General features: G+C 39.0%; 1 long non-coding RNA gene across 2 annotated transcripts in view; it reads right to left on the bottom strand.

The window, feature by feature from the left end:
- The window catches only part of LOC105523142, a 44,858-nt gene that overhangs the window by 4,063 nt on the left and 27,281 nt on the right, over positions 1 to 13,514 (bottom strand). Inside the window, exon 2 of one of the 2 annotated variants that reach the window (XR_001003542.1) lies at positions 3,678 to 3,832. This is a non-coding gene — a long non-coding RNA (uncharacterized LOC105523142). Of the gene's footprint in view, positions 1 to 3,490; positions 3,833 to 13,514 lie in introns of those variants that run through there. The other variant, XR_001003544.1, reaches the window with a different exon arrangement.

The following is a 13,514-nucleotide window of genomic DNA, read 5'->3' as shown; positions in this document are numbered from 1 at the left end:
CACGTTAACTTTGCCTTCAAACCTCCAACTCCTGTGAAAGAAGGAAGTTTATTCTCATTTTTATAAAGGAGGGTTCTTTGGATTGAAGCAATTAGGTAACTTGCCCAAGGCTGCACAGCTGGCAAGCTGGGGACCATGGTCAGGTCTTGAACCCAGTCTAAGTAACTACAGCCCCTGCTTTGTTTATTCCCACAGTGTTGCAAGTTACAGAACACGGGGATTCAAGAAATGATCCTCCTGAATCTACTGAATAAATTCCTGGTGATTTTAGTAACTAAGGCTTTCCTTCTCAACCTTAATTCATTTATGCACTCAACAAATAATGATTGAGCCTCAAAAACTACTGGGCATTGTTCCAGAGCTGGAGTTCACCTTCACAGAGATTTCACATAGGGGGCCCCTTGATGGCTGATGGCAACTGTCCTCTTTTCAGAGAGCCATTCCCTGACTGTGCAATGCAAATTGGCTCCAGCCACTCTTTCAGTCTTCCCATAATACTTATTACCATCTGAAACCATGTGGTTCATAGATTTATTCACTACACTACTGCTTATCTCCTTCTCTAGAAAAGTAAGTCCTTCAGAAAAATGACCCAGTCTTATTTGAAGCTGACTCTCTAAAATTAGAACAGTTCCTGTACATAATAGATGCTCAATAAATATTTGTCCAATAAATGACATTGAATACCAAGGAAAGCTTTTTACCAGTGCCTATTATGTTCACAAAATAGTGTGAGACTACTTACATAAATCATTTCATTTAATCAAGATTATATATGCCAAAACAGGAAATATATTGAAGAAAATAGGGGTTTAATATTAGTGAAGAAACTGCTTGGAAGAAATAAGGGTCATTTGAAATTTGAAATGCTTCTATACTGTGCCACTTAATGCAAGAACAAGGGCTATTTTGTGACATTAAAAGGCAACAAATTTAAAACCAAGAAAAGGAAATACTTTTTAAAGCAGCGTATAATCTACCTGTGGAATTCAGTGCCGCAGGATATTATTGAGGCAAATAGTCTAGCAAGATTCAAGAAAGGATTAGACATTTATATGAATAGGAATAATATTGGCAGTTATACTAACTAGGTTAAAAAGTTACAAGGCATGTCCGTCCTGGGCTCCAGGGCATAGCTGTTCACCAGCTGGAGTGAGGAAGGAATGTCCCACTGGGATGGAGCATTGCAGAACTGGCCAGATGCACAATGGCTCGTATTTTTGCCGTCTTCTGTAACATAGGCAGGGACCACTGCCAAGGGGAAGTTTCTAGAATAGATGGACCAATGACCTCTAAACATGGTATTTCTGTCTTCTCCTTGAACAGTCCTGAATAGGAGATGGAGGTTGCATGTAAAGTCTTTTGGGATTCGTACCTGAGAATTTTTCAATTTCAGAAAACAGAAATGGTAAAAAACAACTTCCCTCTTCCTAATGACGAAAACATTACATGGAATGAAATCATGCCCTGCCTGTAATCTTATTAGCAGCACAGCCAATAGTGCCAGGAGGCTGCCTGAGCGCTTCTAAATTTCAGTGCATTGGAGTCCTTGTAGAATCTCATACAAGGACATCATCTACCCATGTTTTACATCCATCTATCACTGTGCCTTATGCATATGTGCTTAACACAGGTGTTTAATGAAAATGCATTTCTGCAGATGTGAAAAAAAGCCTCTCATAATGCCGTCCATTCACCTAGTGAAGTTTCTCTCTTTATTACCGAGTCAATCACACTGCCAGGCACAACCTTTGATTCTTGGTGATGTATGCCATGCATTTTTTTCATTCTAACATGAAAAATCCAAAAGGTAGTTGTTAGCTATGCAACGAAATACAAGTGTTCACAATGGCGTGATATCATATTAATGAAAACATCAAAACTAAATGATGCGTTATACTTGCTTACTTTATCGACCTCAGTTTTCCAGGTGCAGGTAACACTCTGAAGAAACTGTATCAGTATTTAAATTATTAGAGATACAGGCCAGGTGTGGTGGCTTATGCCTGGAATCCCAGCACTTTGAGAGGCCCAGGCAGGTGAACCACTTGAGGTCAGGAATTCAAGATGACCAGCCTGGCCAACATAGTGAAATCTCCGTCTCTACTAAAAATACAAAAATTAGCTGGGCATGATGGTGTGCGCCTGTAGTCCCAGATACTCGGGAGGCTGAGAAAGGAGACTGGCTTGATCCTGGGAGGCAGAGGTTGCAGTGAGCCAAGATCACGCCACTACACTCCAGCCTGGGTGACAGTGAGACTCTTTCTCTAAGAAAAAAAAAAAAAAAATTATTAGAGAAAGACTTTCCCCAAACTGAGGTGTAAAGAACATTCTGCAAGCCAAAACAGAAAGGGAAAATTTAGTTTAAATCTTGAACCAGCAATATACCTGAAATTTTCAAAGTTTCCTGGAAAAAAAAGATTAAATTAAAATACATACAGCAAAATGTTGTATAAATGTTAATATATGTGTTTTTTCTGGAGAGAGAGAAAGAGAAACTATAGATTCTATTAATATCTTCAGCTATGTTCTCACACAATATAAGTTAAGAAAGTTAAGAAACACTAATCTAGGTTCCAGTCCAAAAGAAAATTCTCACCTAAGTCTGGACAAAGTCCTTTCAAAGTCCTTTGCAACTACATGTAAGACTAGGTCCCTTGAAGTTTCCTTAAATTAGCAGAACAATATCAATTAGATTCTCTCGCTCGAAAATTATTCATATAGGGCCTAATTCCCATCCAGAGGGGAAAAAAAAAAAAACTTAAAACATTTAAGTGTCGAAGGCTACCTGTTATTTCATTAACTGGTTGCAAATAAGTTTTTTTTAGGTTTGGCCATTTTCTCAGTCTATGCTTTCCTAGTTATTTTTTCATGTGGTTATTATAAGAGAAGAGCTTTTCTGATTTTTGTTTGTTGGTGTGTGTTTTTTTTTTTTTTGGGTTGTTAATGTTTGTTTTTTACTTATAACCACATATTATGAGGAATGATAAGGTGTTATAAATTAATAGTATAAGCTCTGTAATCAATTAGGATGGGTTGAAATCTCACACCAGGCTCCAAATGAAACAATTAGCCTCCACAGGCAGGCCTCTCTTTTTTAATCTGTAAAATGGAGATATAATAATATTTACCACACAAAGTCTGTGTACAAAATAAATGAGACAATGCCTATAAAACATGTGGCATTGTGCTTGTCATACATTAAGTGGATGATAAATATTACCTAATAGTATGTATATTTTGCCTATGTATTTATAAACATTAAGAGTGCATATCCTGTTTCCTTATTATCACATAGTTATCTTGCATTTTTATGGGCCCTTGATACACACTGTAAATGAATTTCCAAAAGGGTTTTGCTAATATATCCGATCATAGCAATATGACAGTGTCAGTTTTACCACTCCTTGGTTAAAAATGGAAATTACTATCAACCAGGAATAAAAGAAAAACACCCCCCCCACAAAAAAAAAGCGGGGAAAGAAAGGAAGGCAAGAAAGAAAAGATAACTTAAAAAATTTTTTAATGTGCACATGTAAGCTTTTGTGTTTCTATATCTAGGAAAAGAAATCTGTGAATGGTCAAATTTCCATTTGACATCAGCCAGTTTCTTTCCAAACACTTTCTCAAAGTGTTGTACTTCATCTTTCAAAAAGCCTCATCCTACAGTCACACACCTTGTAGTTTTCCGGCTGAGTGGACTCACAGAAGGGATCCGTGGTTTCCTGGTTCTCTGCCAGATGTCCAGTGGTCCCACGAAGGCCAGAGATTCAACTGCCTGCCACCCTTGTGAAGATGTTGCTTACAAGACGATTCCCAGAGGAACTGGGACCTGGTGAGGCCAATATACAAACATTTTCTTGTAAGGTAGGATAATGCAGAATGAAACAGCCTACATCTGACCACAAGTCATGGGAGGTGTAACCCAAGGAGGCTTATCACCTGAGCTCTGAAAGAGATAATCTGAGAGGAACAGTTGGTTTGTGCAGCTTTTCAAGAAACTTAAATAATACCTGGTTTTGTGGGAAGAGAAAGAAGAAAAGAAAAGAAAGAAAAAGACCAGGCATGGTGGCTCACGTCTGTAATCCCAGCACTTTGGGAGGCCAAGGCAAGCAGATCACTCCTGACCCGGAGTTCAAGATCAGCCTGGCCAACATGGTGAAATCCCATCTCTGCTAAAAATACAAAAAATTAGCTGGGCGTGGTGGCAGGTGCCTGTAATCCCAGCTACTTGGGAGGATGAGGCAGGAGAATTACTTTAAATGGGAAGGTGGAGGTTGTGGTGAGCCGAGATCATGCCACTGCACTCCAGTCTGGACAACAGAGCAAGACCTTATCTCAAAAAAAAAAAAAGAGAAAAAAAAAAAGGAGAAAAAGAAAGCAAGAAAACACTTTAGTTGTGGGTACTGGATTTACTGAATGTCAAAGTGGGGAGATTGACAGTGTTGACTTGGAAATATTTTAATTCTAGGCAGCCAAATGGAGGCTTTTCCTCACCTTCTCCACACCAACATCTGGCAGGTCCCCTCTTTCTTTTAAAACAGTTCCTGAGGAGGCCCAAAATTCATTTGATGTCTGTATGATTACTGTTCCAATAAGAAAACTGTGACTTCTCTGTTTTTTTGTTTTGTTTTGTTTTTTGAGACGGAGTCTCCCTCTGTTGCCCAGGCTGGAGTTCAGTGGCATGATCTCGGCTCACTGCAACCTCTGCCTCTTGGGTTCAGGCAATTCTCCTGCCTCAGCCTCCCGAGTAGCTGGGACTACAGGCATGCTCCACCACCAAGCCCGGCTAACTTTTTGTATTTTAAGTAGAGACAGAGTTTTTCCATGTTGGCCAGGATGGTCTCAATCTCTTGACCTCGTGATCCGCCCACCTCAGCCTCCCAAAGCCTCCCTGCTTATTCACACAAATCTCCAGATGAGAACTCTCTTCCAGGTGGACGTAATTTATAGGGCTGATTCAACAGCTTCTCTTACCTTAGTTACCATGAAGGACTCACATTAAAATGCTTAGAAAAGATTAGAGTTGGGCTCTTTTGACATTTGCTGGTGGTGTGGATTATCAGCTATATTCCTGAATCTGGTGCTGGCTAAAGAGGTTGAGAGGATTTGTACTCCAAGATGGGACCACTGGCATGACCTTTTTCCTTGGCTCTGTGGTCAAGCCACCCACTGCTCCACTTACTACCTGAGTGACCCGAGGCAATCATTTAACCTCTCTAGACCTCTGCCGCCTAATCCAGTACATGAAGATAGTCACACCTGCCTTGCAGAGTTATTGTGAGGGAAGCACCAGCTTCTGGTACATGGGAGATTTTATTTATACATGAATATAAATATGCGTGCATACACACAGATGTGTACTTCAGTTTTTGAAAATCATCTCCATCTTTATAGCTCACAAGGTGATTTTTGAAAAGTCAATCAAGAAAAGAAGAAAAAAACCATTTTCCTCTCCAACAAGAAAAAGCAATTAAACGTCAAATATTAACTGTTCTTGGGAGTGAATTTTTTTAATGGGTTAAAGGCTTGGCCATTATAGACCTCCAATATGTAATTTCTAAGAAAGGACCAGGTAATATATTTTTTTAAATTAAGTGGAAGACAAAATTCTGGAACCAGTGAATCCATTCAGAAAGCACTTTTTTATCCATTTTCAGTAGCTTCCCTATTGCATCATGCCTTTTAAGAGGCCCAATTTGTTTAACAGCATTTTATTTTAAACCTTTACTTGTGAAAAGCATTGATTTATGATAGGGCTGATTAAAGCAATGGTGTCTTAAGCAATAATGATTTCAATTATAGGACTTTCACCAACGTGCATTATTCTGATTTGCTCTCCATTCTTGCCACATTTTTATTCACAAAGGAAGGGGTAGGGATAGGTGATGTAATTTTGAAAAGTCCCTAGACAAATTTAATATCAGAAAGGAATATATAGACAGATGGACTGATGTACCTTTTTTGATTATGTGAATGTATTGTATTTTAATATGCTCTGATAAACTCTTCAACAGCTCCCTGATGAGCTCCTACTTGGTATCATTAGGGTTATTTAGTGCTTGGATTCGGCTCAATTCCCACTGGAGCCACACTGAGGCTGTAGAAATGTGCACACTACAGATTCACTACAAGCCTAGCACTTAGAGTCCTCTCTTTTTGTGAAGCTGGAGAAAACAATTAAGCTCACACTTATATCTTTAACTTGTTCAACGCCAACAGCCATAGAAAGGCATACTAGGCTCACGTGGTGGCTGGTGCCTGTAATCCCAGCACTTTGGGAGACCAAGACAGGTAGATCACTTGAGGTCTAGAGTTGGAGACAAGCCCGGCCAACACAGTGAAACCCTGTCTCTACTAAAAATATAAAAGTTAGGCAGATGTGGTGGTGGGCACCTGTAATACCAGCTACTCGGGAGGTTGAGGCATGAAAATTGCTTGAACCCAAGAGGTGGAGATTACAGTGAGTTCATGCCCCTGCATGTAGAGACATGGCGAAACCCTGTCTCTACAACAAATACAAAAATTAGATGGGGATGGTGGTGCTAGTCCCAGTTATACAGGAGGCTGAGATGGAAGGGTTGCTTGAGCCTCAGGAGGTAGAATCCGCAGTGAACTATGATCTCACCACTGCACCCTAGCCTGAGCGACAGAGTGAGACACTGTCTCAAAAAAAAAGAGAAAAAGAAAAAATGTGAAGTCAGCCTGGAGTCATATGCCACAGAATTCAGTGTATCCATCTAAATCTAATTCAGAATGCAACCTAACATGGTGGGGCGGGGTGGGAGGGCAGTGCCGGGGGCAATCTATCACATTTATTAATAATGGCAACCTGTGAAGGAGCCCTTCCTAATGGGGGCTGCTATTCCTAATAGTCACTATGCACGGCTGTTGACTAAACAGTGCCACAACTTCAGAATTTAGAAATTCATATTGTCATGCAAAGTTGAAGGTTCTTGATTTTAAAGCGTGGATAAACACTGGCCCAATTCAGCCTGCAGGCTACCTGCACAATGCTCACTAGTTGGTGTACAACTGGCCAATCAATCAAGTTATTGAACAGAAGATAGGCCCAAAACAGCACCATTTTAAAAAGGTTCTTGCTCTGCAAGAACCTTTTTAAAAATTATCAAAGTATTTCAGTTCATCTATTGTGCAAACATTTAGTGGGAATCTATTATGTGGTAAGAACCATGAGTGGAGTACTGGGAACACAAAAAAAGAATAATATCCATTAGCCCTCAAGAGGATGACAGTCTATCATTTACATATATGAACTATGAAAGATTTTGGGTTAAAAAACTAAGGAGACATTCAGTCTAACATTGAGTCCCAATCCATCACATTTATTTTTAGTTAAGAACCTCCTTTGTTACCCTTTAGGTAAATTAGTTTGTCCCTGTGCTCTGCTTTAAAGCATCATTTTAATTTCAGAGCTAGCCCTGTGAATACCAAAGTCCATGTGGGATATATTCCTCTTAAAATCCCCAACAGCAATTGGAAGGGAAAATTCCAATCATACCTTGATAGAATTTTTCTCCATCAAATCAACTTTACAGATTTCTTAATTAGGCGCTGATACTAACTGAGCCCTCGCATGATTTAAATCTAGCTTTTAATCTCAGCTATTCTATGCTGCTGTAGTTTTTATGAGAACTGACCAGCAAATGCTTTATGCTTTAATCTCTCTGGAAAATCACCTTAATAATTTCTTAAACTTTTTTGGGGGGAATAGAAGTCCCAAGATGCAAATGAAGGCATTGAGGTCCAGCTATTAGAATTTGTGGTTTAGCACTTGAAAAATTATGTGCCAAATTGCTTTACAGAAGAAAATCAGATCAAAGTTAAGATTCTGTTTAAACTTTGTCATTATTTCTCAGACTCCCTTTTTAAATGCCTTAAACGTGCCTCCATTGAAATGTATATGAACTTTTTCTCTCTTCCTTTCAATATGTTGTTGCCATTCATCTCCTTCTCTGATGGCATTGCCTGAAGGAAAAGCTCTCACACATCACCACTGTGGGCAGGATATGGAAACAACCAAAACAGGTGGTGCACTGTGCTAAGAATCGGCATTGAATTGATTTAAACACAGCATTTGATACATTCTCTACCTTAATAAGAGGCAATTACAGGAGACCTCATTTCCTTCGTTGCATGAAAGTCCCAGCCAAACTTGAGTGTACAGTTCCCCTTTCCTTCCTCTTCTTCTCAGCCCATCACCATGAAGTTCTTCCCAGCAAGCATTAAATCATAGGTAATGTGCTCTACCTGCTCTGGACACTGGATATTGTAAAGCATTGGAACCTTTTTATTTGCTTTACAGGGATGACCATTCTCCTAAGGTCATTGACTTTCTTAATTAGAAGCTACTTTGAGGCTGAGCACAGTGGCTCTCGCTTGTAATCCCAGCACTTTAGGAGGCCAAGGCGGGTGGATCACGAGGTCAGGAATTCAAGACCAGCCCGGCCAAGATGGTGAAACCCCGTCTCTACTAAAAATACAAAAATTAACCGGGTGTGGTGGCGGACGCCTGTAATCCCAGTTACTTGGGAGGCTGAGGCTTGAACCCGGGAGGCGGGGGTTGCGGTGAGCCCAGATGGCATCACTGCACTCCAGCCTGGGTGACAGAGTGAGGCTCCATCTCAAAAAAAAAAAAAGAAGAAGCTACTTTGACAATTCTCCTCCAAACCCTTTATGTGACAAGTAAAGGAGAAAAGAATGGGAGAAATGAAGTGACCTGCCCAGAGTCACACAGCCAGTTCCTGTGACTACATGGTCTAGCCCTCTCTCCACCTCCTCTCTCTGCCATCAAAGGAATAACAGTTCTCAAATTGGAGTTTTATGTAGGCCTTACAATCAACACTAACTTATTATAAAAATACGAATGGGCCCTTGTTTTATGCCAAGTGCCATGCCCATCTTCAGAGACTCAATAATGAACTAGAAGCATTCTAATTCTAATCCAATCCTGACCTGCTAATGACTCTTCCTCACTGAACTGCTTAACAGAATCACTCCTGGCTGAACATCACACAGAGTGTGAATGTGGAGAGGAAACAGAACTTTCATCTCAACTCCTCCTCATTTTACAAAAGAGAACACTGAGGCCCCCAGAGGTCTTAAGAGTGAGTTCATGTTAGAGGTAGGCCTAGAACCCACAGTGCTGACCACCCAGTGAAACTCAGTACATTCATCTAATTCAGAATGCATCTATCATGGGGCCCATTCTATCACATTTATTATACAAATGTCCTTTGTCATCTTTCAGATAAGTTTGTTTCTCCCTATGGTCTGCTTTGAAGCTCCATTTTAACTTGAGAACTAGTTCTTTAACTGCCAACATCTACATAAGATACATTCACATTAAAATCTCCAACAGCAATAGGACGATGGTCCCTGGGACCCAGAGTTTAGGCACCTATGCGATGGAACTACAATGATTAGCAGTGTGCCCAGCAATAGCACACACTCATACCTCTGAAAGATTCAGGGCTGATCCGAGGAAGTGGTATCTTAAGCTGTGGTCAACAGAAATACTAGGATAAGTGTTTGGAGTGTCCTCATACTAATGTAATGTTTGGACTCAAAACAGATATACTTAAAATACTAGCTACAGTTTATATATTTTTTCAATGATCTTGCAATTCAATCTTGTTGGATAATTTCAGCTGAAACTATAGATAGAAACTGGACCCATTAAAGAAGGAGTTAGATCTTCTATTTTTTTTAAAAAATGTGATCTTCCAGTAAGCGGCCTCTGGACATAACTACAGAAAATTAACACAATAAGCAAAGCATTATAGAACAGCTATTAACTGATTATGATAATAAAAACCAAATGGGGACCTTAATTCTGCCCCTCTGGGAAAGCAGGACAGATAAACAATAGAAAAAAAAAAAAAGCATGGAATAAAGGATAATTGATTTTAAACGATAACACAGATACCTGCCATTATGTTTAAAAAAATACAGATCTCTATCTTCATTTGGGGAATGATAGGGGTAAATTCTTATTTCACCTCATTAAGACTTAAGTTTGATACTAATAGGAGTGCTTTCCAGGCTAACAAATTGGAAAAATTAAGGGGTGCTGACAAGGGGGTTCTTAAATGCCAGGCACATGGCTATAATGACTAAATTTACTGTTTTACCAAAATTAGGAGCCCTTCCGGTCTCCCTCAGAGGAAGACAGAATCTAAACATTCACAGTTTATGCTCCATCAGGGTGGGACAGGAAGTAGGATCCAATAAAGTCAGCAGTCAATGCAAAGGCCAACCCTGACAGAGGAGAAAAGAGAAGACAGGGTGTCTACTACCTTGGGCAGAGGCTGGGGAACCCTTTAATGGCACCCCAAGTACAGTAATGCCTGTTGACTAAGTCCTAAACTTCTTGAGCATGTTTGGGGTCGGTTCTATGTAGAAATTCATACTAAAGTCTTCATTTGTTATCTAAAACATGGCCCATGTTCCTGCCTTCAAACCTGGCCAGAACCTAACAGCTTCTCTTTTAAGTGCCTGCTTAGGTGCCAAGTGTCCAACTAGATGCTTTCCAGAAGTTGTCTCTGATTCTTACATTATCCTTGTAGGGGAAAGATGCTCAATTTAGAGTTGAGAAAACGGAAACTCAAGGTGACATACAGATGTGTTTGAGGTCTCATGGTTTTTAAGCCGTGGCTCATCCCAAAGGCCACCTCTACTTGGAGAGGTTCACCATTCCACCGCTCCACGTGTAACCAAACACTCTTGCTAAACATTGCTGTTTTTCCCCTCAGTCTATTTTCACATATTGTTCTAACCAGTCTAACCCATGTAGATAAGTAATGAGGCTGTGTGTATAGAGATAGAATATTCTTGTATACAAAAAGGGTAAGACTTATTCAGCACTGAGCAGGGAGGACTGGGACCCATACACTGGGACTAGGCAAAATCCAGGTTATTTTTACTTTTCTCTGGCAGAAAGCCAGCATAATTCAAATGAAATAACCATTTCTATATGAGAAAAAAGTTTAGCATTTCCTAAAATGGAAAAATAAAATGTCTCTTATGCAAGACACTAACTGTTAAGGTGGCAGAAAATAGCGAGGTAGTTTCTTATGATTTGCTAAATAAATCAAGGGTGATTCCAATTTTTATTGTTTTGGTCCAAGAATTGAAGGAGAGTTCTCCTACAGTGAACCATGGGTGTTATGACTCAAAAAGAAGCCATCAGTAGATAAGTAATGAGGCTGTGTGTATAGAGATAGAATATTCTTGTATACAAAAAGGGTAAGACTTATTCAGCACTGAGCAGGGAGGACTGGGACCCATACACTGGGACTAGGGTACAGAAGGTTCAGGAATGGAAACTGAAAGTTGAAATCAAAAACACATCTATGGGCAAGAGCTTATCAAAAATACAGTGTATTCCTAGCAGTGAAATATTAAAAGCCTTCCTAATGAAGAATCTTTTTAAATAATTTGGAAGTTGTAATCCTTTGCAATAAGACAGGAAAAATAAAGAAATTACATAATTTTGGGAAAGGAACAGAATGATCATTATTTGCAGATAATAATGTTATCTACCTAGATGATTCAAGAGAATCAAATTGACAAATTATTTGAATAAGAAACCAGTAAAGTGGCAAATATGAAATAAAAATGCTTAAAATGCTTAAAAAATAATGTTGCTCAGTGAAGTCATGAAATTGAATAGGGAAACTGCATGCACAACAGCACTGAATAAATGTGAGATTGTATTGAGAAACTACCTGATGGAACTACAACTTTACAGAAGTTCATATGAAAAGATTGATGAGAAGGCATGGTTTATTTCCACATGAGAAAACCCAGTTTTAAAAAGACCTCTAATCCACACACATTAATCTATAAATTGTACTCTTGCTCTCTCTTTTTTGTTTTTTTTTTTTAAATCAGAATCTTTCTCTGTTGCCCAGGTTGAAGTGCAGTGACTGTATCATGGTTCACTTAAACTCCTAGCCTCAAGTGATCCTCCCACCTCAGTCTTCCAAAGAGCTGGGATTATAGGTGTAAGCCACCGTGCTTGACTTAAATTGTATTTTCTAACATTTAAATTTGAAACTTCATGCATTCTTATGGAATAACTAAAAGAAAGCATCATCCAGAATACCAGTCTTAAAGAGGGAGAGCTTACTTTACGAGACATAAAAACATATTCTTCAATTACAATAATAAAAAGGGAGAATTTTGGCAAAAATGATGGAGACAAAAAGATAATAAAATAAACATGAAAACACAGAAACAGGCCCAAGAGCATACATTTGGATCAATAAGGAAAATAAATTCTATTAAATAGATTCTTATCACAATGACCAAAAAAAATTCCAGATAAATAAGAGATTTAAATGTTTCTATAAATAAAAGGAGCCACAAAAGCACTAGTAGAAAATATTAGTTAATACTGATTTTACTCCGGGATGGGCAAAGCCTTTTAAAACATAAAAGCAGAAGGAAGAATAAAGGAAAATATTTATGTACCTAAATTCATCAACATATCCATTAACAATTAAAAACCAAACGAGAAAATGGAGAAAATGTTTGCAATATATGATAGTGAGAGAGTTAATAAACTTAATATGTAAAGAACTTTTATAATTTAATAGAAAATTAATGAAAATCTCCTTGGAACTACAGGGCAAATGTTAAAAAAACAAATATTTTAAATAGCATGCAAAATCACCTACACACAAAACAAGACAAAGAGTCAAGAAATGTAAAGAAAGTTAGCATCACAAATAATCAACATAATACAAAACACAATGGGATGCTATGTTTCTTATCTTTTGGTGGGAAGAGTTAATGATGGTTCCTGCAATCTGTATTTGTTCATATGCACCCTGAGTGAGAATATAAATCGGCAATTTTGGAGGGCAACTCTACAAAATGTAGCCAAAAGTAAAATAACAAAACAGAAAGAAGGCTTTGAGCCATGATTTTCACATATAATTTATCCAGAGGAAATGAAGATACACAGGAAGATTTTATAAAGGCAACAAGTTACAAATGGTATCAATGTCTGACTAGAGGTTAGAGGAATGAATGAATTAGAGCCTCTATAGATAAGGAAATGCAATGCTGGCACTGAAATCATGTTTTGGAGGCGGGGCACAGTGGCTCACACCTGTAAATCTAGCACTTTGGGAAGCTGAGGTGGGTGGATCTCTTGAGCTCAGGAGTTCGAGGCCAGCCCAGACAATATGGCAAAACCCCATCTCTACAAAACAAACAAACAAACAAAATTAGCTTGGTGTGGTGGCACAGGCCTGTAGTCTCAGTTACTTGGGGGAGCTGAAGTGGGAAGATCGCTTGAGCCTGGGAGGTCGAGACTGTAGTGAGCCCAGATCACACCACAGCACTCCAACCTGGGTGACAGAGTGAGACCCTGTCTCAAGGAGAAGGAAAGAAGGAAAGAAGAAAGAAAAGAAAGAAAGAAAGAGAGAGAGAGAGAGAGAGAGAAAGGAAGGAAGGAAGGAAGGAAGGAAGGAAGGAAGGAA

This window comes from Colobus angolensis, unplaced genomic scaffold (genome assembly GCF_000951035.1).
Source record: "Colobus angolensis palliatus isolate OR3802 unplaced genomic scaffold, Cang.pa_1.0 Scaffold112, whole genome shotgun sequence".
NCBI classification, from domain to species: Eukaryota; Metazoa; Chordata; class Mammalia; order Primates; family Cercopithecidae; genus Colobus; species Colobus angolensis.
The sequence above is the reverse complement of the archived record's forward strand: the minus strand, read 5'-3'. Positions and strand labels throughout refer to the sequence as shown.